The sequence below is a fragment of the Puma concolor genome, chromosome B1 (genome assembly GCF_028749965.1).
Source record: "Puma concolor isolate L17-30 chromosome B1, mPumCon1.1.hap2, whole genome shotgun sequence".
Taxonomy (NCBI): domain Eukaryota; kingdom Metazoa; phylum Chordata; class Mammalia; order Carnivora; family Felidae; genus Puma; species Puma concolor.
In genome coordinates this window covers 166,784,032-166,799,102 of record NC_141670.1, presented here as the reverse complement: position 1 = coordinate 166,799,102, position 15,071 = coordinate 166,784,032, and the positions used below count along the sequence as shown (strand labels likewise).

The following is a 15,071-nucleotide window of genomic DNA, read 5'->3' as shown; positions in this document are numbered from 1 at the left end:
CCCTCCACCCTTATGTTTAGTAACCTCACACCTGAGAATTTGTCAAAGGGGGAAAAAAAAGAGTACAAAGTAGTGTATGCGAACATAAGTTGATATAATACACCCATTAAAAACCACTACAAACTCAATGTAGAAATAAAAAAATGCTTCCTGAATGATATTAATAAGTGATATACTCCATAGAAAAAGCTGTATAAAGACTAAAAGTTACCTTTGGGAAGAGGAGGGTAGATATTTGTATGATGAGGAATAGAAGAAAAAGTAGAGAAATGAAGAACACTGTAATATTTGGGGTGACCTCACCACTCCCTGGCACTGGTCATTCTAAACTGCTTCATTAAATATTCTGGAATTGCCCTCTGGTCACAACCTTTGGGCCCTCTATCCTCCTCCAAGGAATCTGCTCTGCATTTTTACCGTCACCATAAGACTTTTAAGACCTACCCACTGTCCCAGACCACCAGCTCCCATCTGATAGATGACTAGACTCTTGTGGAGGTCATTTCATCATAGTAGCCTCTTTCTCTCTTTCCTCTCTCCCCCAACCCCTGCACACATGCCATATATCCTTTGGCATTTTTATCAGCTCCCAGTTCTATCCACACCCTCCCTATTCCTTTCTACCTGGCTGCAGAAGGTTAACAATAATCCTGATTTTCCTCTCCACGCCTGCCCAGGCCTTCACTGTTGCTCCTTCGTTCCTCTGTGTCTCTAATGGAGAGAACCTGGTGGGCTCCACGATGACCACCGGTCTTATCAGAACTACAAACCCTTCCCACTCCCTTGGTCCTGGGAGACTGCTTTATGGAGAAGACAGCAGCTATCCCATGAGTATACCTTCCAACTTCCTCCCTTTGTAGATCAAAGGCACTCTAAGATTTGTCCTTTTTTCTTCTCTTTTCTTCCGTCTCTTGGAGACAATGAGGAAAGTACAGCTCAGACAAGTTAAATATATCAATTACCCAAAGACCCCAAAGCCCACTAGACCCTGGGATACCCCACAGTTGCAAACAAGTAACAGCGTTGATGAAGCCAAGTCCCCAGGGGGGGCAACAAGGATTCTGAGCATGGACTGAGCTTTCGCCAGGGTAGAGAGAGGACATTCTCCTTGGTCGTGCTTTTCTGAGGGTCTTACTTCTACAGATAGACACATTCGGACCTCTCCCATCCACACCAAGAACCCTTCTTCTGGCCCCTGCTACTGACCTCACTTTTCCCTTCCTGAAAGAGATGATGACTACCCCCTCGGCCCCCATTTCCTTCCCACCCACTCCTCCTGCTTAGCCACTTGCAGTCTACCTCCCATCTCACCACAGCCTGCTCAGCAGGTCTCAAAAACATCACCAAACCCAACAGTCCGTGCTCAACTGCCATCCACTCAGCCCTTCGTAAGGCATTTGCAAGTGCCAACACTCTCTTCTCTCTGAGCAGCCTTGACTTTGGGCCGTCCTGGTTTTTCCTTCTCTCCCTGCCCTTCAGCATCCTCCAAAACAACACCTGTCCTGTGTCAGCAACTGTGTCAAGAAGTACACAGTCAAGATCAGCGAAGCTCACTCCCTGAGCAGATAGCTCAAACCCTGTGCCATTTAATCCTCACAGCTACTCTGTGCGGTAAATCTTACTAGACACATTTTACGGAGGGAGGAAACTAAAATTACGTGACTTGCCCAAGTTTGCCTGTAGGAGAGACAGACACGGTATTTATTATACAATGCTGTAATAATTATTACAAAAGATTATCTTTCGTAATAAAAAAGATGCTCAGGGACACACAGGAGCTGAGGCTTAAATTCAATGACAATTCTGGAAGAGAAATTCTGATACATGATAGGGAAGGAGTAAACAGCACCCACAAAGAAAAACATAATCCAGAATGGGCTCAGTCGTTTCACATGTGAAATGGGAATAATAACGGCTGTGAGAATCAAAGGAGTAGGTATTTCAAAGTGCTTAGAATAGTGTCTGGCCTATGATATGATATCTGGAAGTGTCTGCTACATAAAATAAATAAGTAACAAAAAAAGATCAATGCGGCAGAAGCACAGGGTGCGTGAGACAGGACAGAAAAGTGAGCGGGGGCCAGCTTGTATATAGAACCCAGTGCACAAGTGTCAAGAGGTCTGGTCAGACACAGCCACCCATCCTCCTCCTGGGGCCTGGGACAGTCGATGGGAGGAAGAAATTGCCACGGTACCAGCCTCCTTTTAATAAGTCACACATGCTCAATGTAGAAACTGTAGTAAATGCTAACAGCACAGAGAGAGTCAAATGACCCTTAATCTCCCAACGCTGCAGAAAAATCACTGACATTGCTCACAGGGGTCATTTATCACCTGCCAGCTCTCTCAGCCCTTGAGCGATAGGCTATATATGGTCTGTTTCCAAGACACCCATCTCCACCCACCACCTGCCCCTGCTACTAAATACAGCTGTTAAATGCAGGTCAATCTATGCAGGAAAATTTAGGATGGCTTGTATACTGGGTTGACTTGTGCCCCCTCAACTCATACTCTGTGATACATAATAATATATAGATTATATAGATTTTATATATTTGCGATCTACAATCTACTCACGTACCGTATTAGTATTTGGGTTTGCAGATAAAGGTTCGAATTTAAGTTGCTCACGCATGATTTTATCTATCCCACCAGAAAACACGGATCAGACACCAAGCACACATCGTGTGCTGCAGCTGCAAAGCTACGGAGGGGGGTAAGGGTCTCCCCGAGAGGAGTTCACAATACTATCTTGGGTGAAAGGAGAAGAGGGGGGTGATTCATAATCAAATAATGAAGAAGTCAAGTGAACGCATGGTGTGTTATGGAATGGGGCAGTGACTGGGCCAGGAGGAGTGAGGAAGTTTCAGGAAGTGAACTTGCCCAAGTTTGCCTGTAGGCAACTTGGAAGTTGCTTTGATTTGGTTTCTAAAGGATAAGTAGGAGTTTTCCTATAGAGAAAGTAGAGAAAAAAGTTCCAAGCAGCAGAAGCAGCAAAGGACTCATTTAGGGAACAGAAAGAAATTCACTGTGGCTCAGAGTGGTTCAGGGGAAGTACAGGAAATGACATCAAAAAGGTTATTTGGGACCAAATTAGGAAGATGCCTATATGCCAGGCTTAAGAGTTTGGAATGAAGAGTGTTATGTTGAGGTTTGTTTTTGAAATACTGATTATTAACGGCAGGGTGACAAATGGATAGACACAGGGAGCTAGCCAGGAGCCTGTTACGGTAGTTCAGGTGAGGGATGGCAAGGTCATGAACCAGTCAATGGCAGTACGTCATGTGAGGAAAGCAGGGACAGTGGAGCATTAGAAGATAAAGTCCACGTAACGCTGGCATCAATTAGATGTGGGGATTAAGAGAGAGGAAGGAGTTAGGAAGCCTCAGCAGTTTTGAGTCTGAGTGACAAGTAGACACCAATAGCATGAACTGCCATAAGGAACACAGGAGAATCAGGGTTGAAAAGGCAATGTTGGGAAATGTTGTTCGAGTTGACTATTGGACAACCCACTGGAAATGTTTAGAGGGAATTGAAAATATGAGGCTCAGCAGCACCTGGGTGGCTCAGTCAGTTAAGCGTCCAACTTCGGCTCAGGTCATGATCTCGCGGTTTGTGAGTTCAAGCCCTGCGTTGGGCTCTGTGCCATCAGCTGGGAGCCTAGAGCCTGCTTCAGATTTTGTGTCTTCCTCTCTCTGCCCTCCCCTGCTCTCATTCTGCCTCTCTCTCTCTCTCAAAAATAAATAAACATTTAAAAAAAGAAAATATGAGGCTCGTACTCATCAATGCTTATCGCTTTCTTTATAGTAAAGAGAATCCTGCTTTTCTCAACACGTATATGGGATATATAGTAGAACATTATTCTAAACACACCTCAGGGAACCCCAGGAGATTAGGCAAGGTTGAGGAAGAAAAGGTTTGGAAGGATTAAAAGACTTGCTATAGGGATCCCTGAGAGTTACTGAAAGAGCCATGTGCCCTCTTAACACCTGGTCTTTGCACTCTGGTGAACAGAGTCAACACAGAGAAGGCACATACAGTTTTTTTCTCCATTCAGACTATTTATCATTTCTTCAATAAAAAAATTACTTCAAGACTACTGAAGTATGCTATCCATTATTGTTACTATTGTGGCCCAAGAAGAAATATCCAAGGTCATTCCATTTCTCATGTGAAGCTGCCCTTTTATTTATATGGCCTTCACCCTGCTCACCAGACTGAAAATCACGAAAAAGCTGAGACAATTTTGAATCATCCAAGCTGAAAAATCTGCCTGGCACTTAGCAGATGTTTATTAAACAGTGTGCTGAGCAAGTCTGCAAAGAAGTATGCGTGACACGGTGTGTGTGTGTGTGTGTGTGTGTGTGTGTGTGTGTGTGTGTGTGTATACACAGGATATATATATCTCTTCTCTTGCACATCGTCTATATACTTTACTGAACTTGAAAATGAGTTATGCAAAAGCCATTTTACACATTTTCAAACCAGCATAAATGGGGAAACTAGACCTAGAGATGAATGATACTTGCTTAAAACCACACATCAACTGACTGGCAGAACTGGGAGGTAGACGCAAGAGATCCTGTCCCCCAGCAAGTCTTACAAGGTACCCTGTTTTCCTTTAATTTCCAGAATACTCAGTATTTTAAAAATATCAATATCAATCCTAAATTAACGAAATAAAAAAAATTTTTTTAACGTATACAAGCATCCAGGCCGGCCACAGGTAAATTTGGAAAGTCAGCCATTTATCTTCAGGAGACTATCTCCTCCTTCTGACCCTACTTCCCAGGCATCCTGAGTCCCCATTAAGCACTGTGAAAGATCTGGCAGAATTTTCCTCCAATATCACAAATGATCCCTTCCTTTTCCCCCATCACGGCTTTTATTCCTAATGTGGCTATTCCCAGCAGCATGCTGCAAAAGAAATTTGCTGGATGAATCACCCTTGCATTGCACTAGGATCTCAGGTAGAGGGTATGAGCTGTGGAGACTGGGGGACCCTGAGTCACCCCTCTGCTTTGCCACTTAGAAGTCGTATGGCCTAGGGTTAGCTCTGCCCCCTCTCAGTTCCCTTATCTATAGGCTTTTAGCAGGAATAAAGATAATGCACATAGGGGCCTCGCACAGGGTCTGGCATACAAAGTCACTCCCTAAACACAGCATTTCCCATCAATTAGTTTTCACAACAACACTGGGAAGTTGTTATGAAACTGAGCATCTGAGCGGTTACAAGATTGGCTAAGAGGCTGAGCCACAATTGAACCCAGAGTTCTCAAAAACACTAAAGCGTTTACCTGACTCCAGGTCTCTCAAACTGGATATTTTTACAATCTTATTATAAAAAATAAAATTATCAAAATCAAACAACTGTGGAGCACTCACTATGAATCAGGAACCGTGTTAACCTCTTCACATGGATGACTCAATGACTCTTCACAGCATTATATGAGAACTGTTGTCATCCATGTAACAGATGAAGAAATCAAGGCTTAGAGGGTATAATTAATTGCCACACGTCACACAATAAACCAGGATCTGAACCCTTGTCTAATTCCAATCTTGACTTCTTAAGTGCTACACATACCTGACTAATTTGATATCGTTTGACTAAGCCCAAACATGAAATAAGTGGAAGTTTCTTATGCTTATAGCTCATAACCCCTCTGAGACCAAAGCTAGTTCACAAATTAAATAGAAACAAAACTATACCAAAAATACAATTTAAATTAATACTACTTGAATGTGATGGATGGGTGTTCACTGGAGTTGGATGTCTCTCCCAAAGCCAGTTCTTTGAGCATCACAGGCTTGCATTCCTTTGGGCCTTATGACAACCAGTTCCAGCTTTTCTCTCAATTCCAACTACAGGGAACCTCTGCATGTACGCTCGCTGCCATCCTAGCATTAGGCCTCCATTGGGCACTACTAAATTGCTTAGTGTTTGATCAGCCACTGTTCTTTCTCAATAGGCCACAACAATTAAAACATCATCATAGATATAAACTCAAAGATGGGCTGCTGGCAAGGCACGTTCAATTGACAAGGGAACCACCCAAAACATGCAGACAAAAAGTATATTTTATATACATATATGTATGCATGTAATATCATATATATGTATGTGCACACATGTTATATTGCTGGGAGAGTTGTATAAAATATTGCCATGGAATTAAGAACACATTTAAAATTCCTAGAACACACAGTCCTTGGCAGATGGGTCACATCAAAATTTACTGTTCATATTCACTGCATTCCATCAGGATGATTCCTTCATTCAGCCAGTCATTAAAGATGGACTCCAGCTTCCTCCTACCACCGGCAAGACACAGATACCAAAGAAACACCATGATGGAGATAACCAAGTACGAAATTTCTTAGTCTTAAGCAGTTTACAGCCAGACATTTGCTAAGGTTAAGGAGAAGAACAGTAATTGTTTATAATGAAAGTTCAGATGGGTCAATACTACACAGCTAATACTACAGTTGCAGTCAACTCTTGAAAAGGAAAGAAAGAAAATGACGCATTCTACTAAAAATCTCCAATGAGTCAAAAGGCCTGTTCTATTCATGTGGATAGTTCCTTCCCCTTTCCACTCAGGACAGAGTTCAAAGAATGGGCCTAAGTGCAGCAGGCCATGTTATTCACAAGAAACAAGAAAAACCTCAGGATGGATACCGAGAGCAATACTGATGTAGACCATTCTGGCATCAGAAGTAGAACAAATAGAATTTAAAGTCATTTCCCATTTTATAATCCTATGATAAAATGTCCCCTCTTTACCACAGACTGAATTCTAGTGAAAAATGAAAGGAAGTAAAAACAAAAACTTGGCATCTTAACATTCTTTCCTCCCTTTTAACCAACTTACAGTAATAACTGACGTAGGTGCTTTACATTTTATAGAGTGATTTTACACACAAAAAGAGCCATCATCAACAACAACAACAACAACACCCCAGCACTTTCACCTAAAGCAGCCAGTCATTACATACATAAGCATGGTTTAAAATTTTTTTTTTTCCACCGTTTTTTATTTATTTTTGGGACAGAGAGAGACAGAGCATGAACGGGGGAGGGGCAGAGAGAGAGTGAGACACAGAATCGGAAACAGGCTCCAGGCTCCGAGCCATCAGCCCAGAGCCTGACGCGGGGCTCGAACTCACGGACCGCGAGATCGTGACCTGGCTGAAGTCGGACGCTTAACCGACTGCGCCACCCAGGCGCCCCAAGCATGGTTTAATTATGGTTTTGAACATAACATCCAGCATAAAAACAGGATGGTGAAAGACTGCTATAAATTATAAGGGATTTGAAGGCAGAAAGTTCCATTTCTGAATACACAGAGTAATCTTCATATAAGATAATGCTGATGTAAGCAATTATAAGGTTTCTAGAGGTACTTTTTCACTGTATTTAAAAAGGTTTCTTTCTTGAGTAGTCATTCCCTCTTAGGACTTTTCTATACTTCTGGCAATTTTCTACCCAAATCCTCTTTGTGGTCCAAGAGCACTTCTAAAAACTGTGACCAAGTATTTTTATTATAGTTGAAAGCAAAACTTACTAACATGTGTTTTCAAATAAGTCTAAAAGTGATTTACTTAGTTTAATTCTTAAAATTGGTAAAAATTAGAATGAGTGAGGTAGAGATAAATGTATACGGATCCTTTACTTCATAAATTTCATGTAAACAGACTTCCAAATTCAAGCAATTCCAAACCTAATAAATTCAATCCAAATGGTGAAAATCCCCTGGAGCAGAGAAGATGCCAGTGATCTCAGATTGCCACATTTTCTTCTTCTTCCTGGGTGCCCAACTAAACTGCATTGTCTCATCTTCATGCATTTAGATGAGGGCATAGGACTGAGCTCTGGCCAAGACAGTGTAGGCAGCAGTGATGTAAGACCACTTCCTGCCCTCTAAAATCTTTCATACCATCCTCCATGTTCCATCTCCTCCTTTGTGCCCCCGTAAGATGAGAAAATCCAGTGGAAGATTCTAAGGACCACAAGACAATGGAGTGTAATGGGTATAAGGTTTCTTTTGTGGGGTGATGAATATGTTCTATAATTGATTGCAGTGATAGTTGCACAACTCTGTGAACATATTAAAAATCACTGAATTACACAATTTAAGTGGGTGAACTATATGGTATGTGCATTATATCTCAATAAAGCTGTTCTCCAAAATGAACAAAAAAGACACAATGGAGTCACTACATGGAAGACACATGAATCCCTGAATCACCAAGTGGAGGGTAGTTGTTATAATGTAAGAAAGAAATAAAATTTCTGTTGTGCCTAGGCATTGGGTTTTGGGGGACTGCGTGTTATAGCAGTTAGCTACCTTTTACAGTACTTTCTAGAATAAGAAGATCTCACATCTCAGCTACTTAATACTTCAGATTCCGCATCTATAAAGGAAACAAGTGAACCAAGTCAGTGTTTCCCAAAGTATGGTATGTTGGTAACTGAGGTGGTTTTAGGTGGAACTTGGACAAACATTTGTTTTTATTGTTTTTAGTTTCATGGTTACCATTTATTAATGGTTTTCCGTTTACTGAGTGATACAGCTGCCTTTCAAAGTTAAGTGTATTTAAGGAAAAAGAACACGGAAGTATTTAGAGGAAACATTAAGTCAATAACAGCACTATACAGATGGCACATATATATGCCAAAATCACGTAAGTAGCAGGCACAATGGGTGAAGTTTGGGCAACACTGGGTTAAATGACCTCTTCACGTCCAATGTTAATGTTCCTCGATTTTTGTTATTTTGTACTTATCACTGTATTCCTCCAATACCTGGCCTGCCCGGTATACCTCCCATTCCATGAGTTAAGAGTACACTGGGGTTACTGACATGCGTGTGACAAGATTCAATCCACAGGTGTACATTCGGCTAAAACACCATGAATGTGACACATCATAATTCTCGGCTACCTCTCTCCTCAGAGACATGCATTCCTGCACTATTCCCAAATGCCTACTTGTTCCTAGTTCACCAAGTTTCAATATTCCTTACTGATAAGCTACAGAAGATGCACAAACAGAGAATGGGTTTTTAAAGCAACATTTGAATTCTGGGCCAGACTTTCACTTGGACACATTTCCTGCTGAAGGCGCCGTATAGGTAAATGTTTTACTGAAAAATAAGTAGTTATATGAAACTTGGTGTTCGGATTTGGGCTCTGAATCTGGCGGCGTAGGTACAAAATGATGAGACTCCCTGGGTGAATTTAAATATACTAAATCAGAGCATCTGATTTAGTCCATATTTGAATAATAAACACAATAATAGGTTAACACTTACACAGCATCATGTGCCGGGTACTATCCCATGAGTTTACATAAACTGGCTCACTTAAGCCTTCTAATAACCATTATATGACTCCATCTCTCCAAAAATGTCAAGAGCAAAAACACTGGAAAATCTGCAACGGGGTCTCAGTGGCAGAAAGGGCCCTCACGTGGCAGATCTGTCAGGGAGGACAGCCCATGGCCAGGATGTAGTATAGGTAATGCCACATGCTCAGCATGCTGAGTTAGATATCATCGGTTTCTGGGTGGTCACAATCACTCTTCCTTAATATTTATGTTTATAAGCTCAATATCGTGGAAATACTTCATTTCTCTTGACTATTACAATTTGAGTATGTATGTTGATACCTGGAGCTTGGTTCGTATCATCTAAAACAACAGGTGTTTATCAGATTGTAAGCACAAATTATAGAGTTCTTAAAACATAAATTAATTCTATTAATTGCTATACCTAAACATTCATCTTTCATGGAGCCTCCTTTGAAAGAGACAGAAGCCCACAAAATCACCTTCTACACTAGATTCTGATTAACTTTGTAACTTTATCACCCCAGGTTTTTATATTTTTTTTATATTTATTTATTTATTTGAGAGAGAGAGAGAGAGAGAGAGAAAGACAGAGCATGGGGGGCGGGGGGACAGAGAGAGAGGGAGACATAGAATCCAAAGCAGGCTCCAGGCTCTGAGCTATCAGCACAGGGCCCCATGTGGGGCTTGAACTCACAAACTGCAAGATCATGACCTGAGCTGAAGTTGGACACCCAACTGACTGAGCCACTCAGGCACCCCAATCCCAGGTTTAACAAAGCTGTCTTAATCCTCACACATTTACTACAGTCTTCCCAGGTTCACGTGAAATCTTATTGGGAGACAAATTTCTCTGTAACTCCAGGATTTCCAGCTAGAGTGATGTCAGATGCCTCTTTAGCAAGAATTTAGAAATATGGGCTATACTTCCTACCTGCTGAGACCTATAATCTAGGGAGTAAATAAGACACGCACACACACACACACACACACACACACACACACACACAAACACACACACACACACACCCTTTGTTGCCTAACAGGACTAACGAGGGTTCCCAGCCAATACTTATTTTAAATTTGGGGCAAGAAATAGAAGAGTAATCACAGAGAAGGCATTATCTTGGGTCTGCTGGGTCTCCAGGGTGCCAGGCAGTCACAAGTCCAGAGACAATGTGGCGGATCCACTGCTAGAGAAAAGGGCTGGATATTTCTGTCTACCTGAGAACTCTGCCTAAAAGAAGGTGAGATCAGAAACAGACTGACCAATGACAGTGATGAGAAGAGGCTAAAAACTGACTTTAAATATAGGGGTACGTGGGTGGCTCAAGTGGTTAAGCATCTGACTTCAGGTCAGGTAATGATCTAGTGGTTTGTGAGTTCAAGCCCTCTATTGGGCTGTCTGCGGTCGGCAAGGAGCCCACTTCGGATCCTCTGAATCCCCTTCTCTCTGCCCCTCCCCCGTTTGCGATCTCTCTCTCTCTCTCTCTCTCTCTCTCTCTCTCTCAAAAATAAACACTTTTTAAAAGTGACTTTAAATATAAAGTCAGAAATTTTTAGGGAAGAAACTTGCAAGTTGATCAACTTCCAGAAAAATATATGTGAACTATGCGTGCAACAATTAACAATATTGCTAGAATCTCTTTATTAACTTACTGAACATGCCACAATATTTTGAGTCCTGTTTTAATGTTTTAACATAGCACAGTCAATGCATCATAACAGTGGAGAGCACAGACAGTTTCAGTGTCAGGCAGGCCTGTGTTTAAATGCCAGATCCGTGGTCCTGTGCAAATTAACTGACCTCTTTTAGTCTCCATTTCCTCATCTGTAAAATGGGGATATTAAAATAACCTAACCTAGATTATCATGAGGATTAATTTTGATATGCTCATAAAGCACTCAGCACAATATCTGGTCCATTGCCATCACCAATATGTTATTTTAGCATAATTATTTTTGCCATTAAGAATAAGATTTCTACAATTTTTCAACATTTAAAATTTTCTCCCCCACATATAGTCTCTAATCTTGTTATAGAATTCAATAAGAAAAAAGACTTAACAGAAATCTTTTGAATATTTTATATTATTTCTTTAGGTAACATACCAGTATTTCTTCACTTTCTCCGTTGAGGAATCCATAAATATTCCAAGAACTCAAAAAATAGAGGAGTATGCAATTAAGCTTGACCACAGTGCATAAAATATCACAAAGCACACTAGGAAAAGAGGATAATAGCAGAAATACTTTTTTGCCTTAAGCAAAATAATATTTTAAGTAATTTTAAAAGTAAGTTAGTCTTGGGGGCACCTGGGTGGCTCAGTAGGTTGACTGTCTTGACTTCTCAGCTCGGGTCATGATCTCACGGTTCATGAGTTCGAGCCCCACATCGGGCTCACTGCTGTCAGCCTGTCAGTGCAGAGCCTGCTGAGATCCTCTATCCCCCCTCCCTGCCCCTCCTCCACTTGCATTTTCTCAAAATTAAAAAGTAAATATTCAAAAAAAGTAAGTTAGTCTTACAAATCAATTATTATAAAAATGTAGAAAAAGTCCAGCAACTACTTAGGATAATATTTGCTGAGCATTTACTTACTACATGCTAGATAATGTGCGAAGCACAAGAGATACGGAGATTTAAAAATACGTCATTGTAGTTACCCAAGATAAATGAAAGGTATTTGATCATACAAAGACATGTACAAGAATATTCATAGCAGCTTCTTTCTAATAGCTGAAAACTGGAAACAACCCAAATGTCCATGAACAGGTGAATGGATACACAAATAGTGATATATCCATACAGTGGAATACTATTCAGTAATAAAAAAAATACAATACAATATTGATACAACCAAATAGATGTATTTAAAAATAATATGCTAAGTGAAAGAAGCTAGTTTAAAAAAAAATACATGCTATATGAGTTCATTCTAGAATACTAGTAAACATGCAAACTAATCTATAGTGTCAAAAATCAGATCAGTGATAACTAGGGATGGTGGGAATGAAAAGGGAGGTATGAATTACAAAAGGGCACGAGGAAGATTTTGGGGGTGATGGATGTGTTCATTTTATCGTAGTGATGGTTTCACTGGTGTGTACATATATCAAAACTCATCAAATAATACAATTTAAATGTATGCAGTTTATTGTGTATTGATTATACCTCAATAAAACTAAAGAAAATATGGCCCCTGCCCTCATGGAACTTGAAATTGATTAGACTTGGAAACTATGAAATTCTTTGCTAATAATTTTGTGTTCTAAATCATAGACTTAAAAAAGAAAAACCAACAAATCCAACAAAAGAGAAAAATAGGTGTAAGGATTAAGCAAAATGGCACCTGAGTGGTTCAGTTGGTTAAGCATCTGACTCTTGATTTTGGCTCAGGTCATGATCTCAAGGTTTGTGAGTCTGAGTCCTGCATCTGGCTCTGCGCTGACAGCACGGAGCCTCCTTGGGATTCTGTCTCCCTCTCTCTCTGCCCCTTTCCCATGCTGGCATGCACATGCGCTCTTATGCCCTCTCTGATAGATAGATAGATAGATAGATAGATAGATAGATAGATAGATAGATATTTAAATTAAGCAAAACAACTTCACTTTACAAAGGGCCGGAAGTAGGTAATCAATCAGCTCTCATTTCAGTGAAGGTTATACCTTAGTATTTGTCCCAATTTAGAAACAACTCATCCATCCATCCAATTCATCCAAAATTAAATTAATTTCTGGTAGAGAAATAAAATTAATTTTACACCTTCCCCTAAAGTTGGGACCTGCTCCTATCCTCTTCTTTCTTCCGGTCTCATTACTCCCTTTCTCAAGGCAAGCATGATGAAGGCCACCTACCGGAAGCTCAGTGAGGACAGACGTACTGCCTCTCCAGCACCTACAACAGTGCTGGCATGTCATAGCCTGGCACAGGGCAGGTGCTCAATGACTTGGTTGAGTAAGTCAATGAATGGACGAGGACATGCGTGAATAGGAGGGGCTTCGGCTAAGTGGACAGGAGGCCTTCCTTAGGTTTAATTTCACATTATCCAGTCAGAGCCACCATGTGACTATTTCAGAGAAGAAGTTGGCTGCTTTCATTTTTGCCATTGCTCTCTCAGATACCTGCCACAACGGCGGGTCCAGGCATGCCAAGAACTGCCAGGATCCAAGAGGAACTCTCCGGATCCAAGAGGCCCTGCTTCCTCGGTCCCCTGTTCAACTGAAGTGTCCTGCCACATGTGAACACCCAACTCACAGAGTAATGGTCATGTTACGAGCCTCCGAGATACTCTGAACTACTGCCAGGGGATCCCTCCTCAACCACAGATGGGAATCATTGGGTCTGACCCTGCAAATCTGTTTACCTTCTGGTTTTTTTAAGCAGCCAAAGAGAAGGAAGGCCCTCTGACCAAGGTTTCAGTTCTTGCATCTCTATGGTTAACACCGACTGGTAGCGCTCTGCTACGGTACCAGGGGTTCTGAGAGCCACGTGTACGTGTGTGTGCGTGCATGTATGTCCGAGGCTCTCCAGTGGACACGTCATGTGTGCAGGGTTTTTTTTAGTGCCACTTTATCTTCAAGAAAGCCGAAATACCTAGAATCACACAAACAAGAGGAACTTGGGAGACATAAACTTTGTGAGTTTCGGGGTGGGTGAGAGTTACAGACAGCTAACAGAGCAGGACAGGAAGTGTAATTTCCAGGATGGGTGGTGGGGGGCAGTGTCATGGGTGAGCACACAGTGGCCTGTGCAAGGGACCTACAACTTCAGCACTGGGGGTACAATTCCCACCCCACCCCCAGGAACGCCATCATGGCCAAATGGACTGATGAAGTGGTATTGCAGAAAAACAGCAGCCCTGGGAGAGGGAAGCCCCTGTGGCCACCACCCCACAGGCTCCCCCAGGAGGCCAGCCTGTGACCTGGAGGCAGGACTGAGTTTCTGGACAGGCGAAAAGTTGCGGGGCTCACGGGCCCTCAAGAACCTTACCTCCACCTAGCCCACACCTGACCAGTTCCTCCACTAAGAAAAACCCCTCTCTCTGCTTATGTGACGTGAGTGGAGGGCAAAGATGCATGCGTGCAAGTGTAAACTGTAAATCTGTATTTTCTAACAATGAATGGAGCTTCGCTAGGATACTGCAAAAGCGGAACATTCACTTGGTCTTTACATAACTGTCTGCAGGACCCCTATATATTTCTCCAGTTCTCTCTAGTGTTAAGAGGATCACACTGCAGTCTGTTTTCTCAATACCTCCAAAATATTAAGCTGCAAATAATGGCAGCGTCTCCAGACCAGCATGCTGCCTCTAGGGAAGCAACATCCCCTCCTTTTTCTTCTTCCCCAGTGAAGACAATCAGCCAGCAGTGCTGGGAACAATGCCTTCCTTTTGCTTCTGTTCAAGCCTGGGGGTGGGAAAGGGAGTGAGAGAGGGTGAAGAGATCAAGGAAGATGGGGAAGGGGGAGGGAGAAGGAATCACCGCGAGAACACTGGCAAGAAAGACAAAATGTGAGTCTTAACGCAAGATGTCTAGTAAGAGAAGAGGAATCACCCTTCAGAAGAGGAACTCTCCCCTCAGAAAGATATTCAAAGAAAAACACACAGATGGCCTCATATGTGTTCCATGGGTTTCTGTGGGTCTGATGGGTACTAATCATTCCTTTACTATGGTTTCTATAGGAACAGCCACTTTGTGTTGCAAATAATCAACAGAAAACT

At 41.8% G+C, this 15,071-nt stretch overlaps 1 protein-coding gene across 3 annotated transcripts in view; it reads right to left on the bottom strand.

The window, feature by feature from the left end:
- Positions 1-15,071, bottom strand: part of TEC (tec protein tyrosine kinase) — a 128,961-nt gene that overhangs the window by 36,663 nt on the left and 77,227 nt on the right. The window lies entirely within an intron of this gene.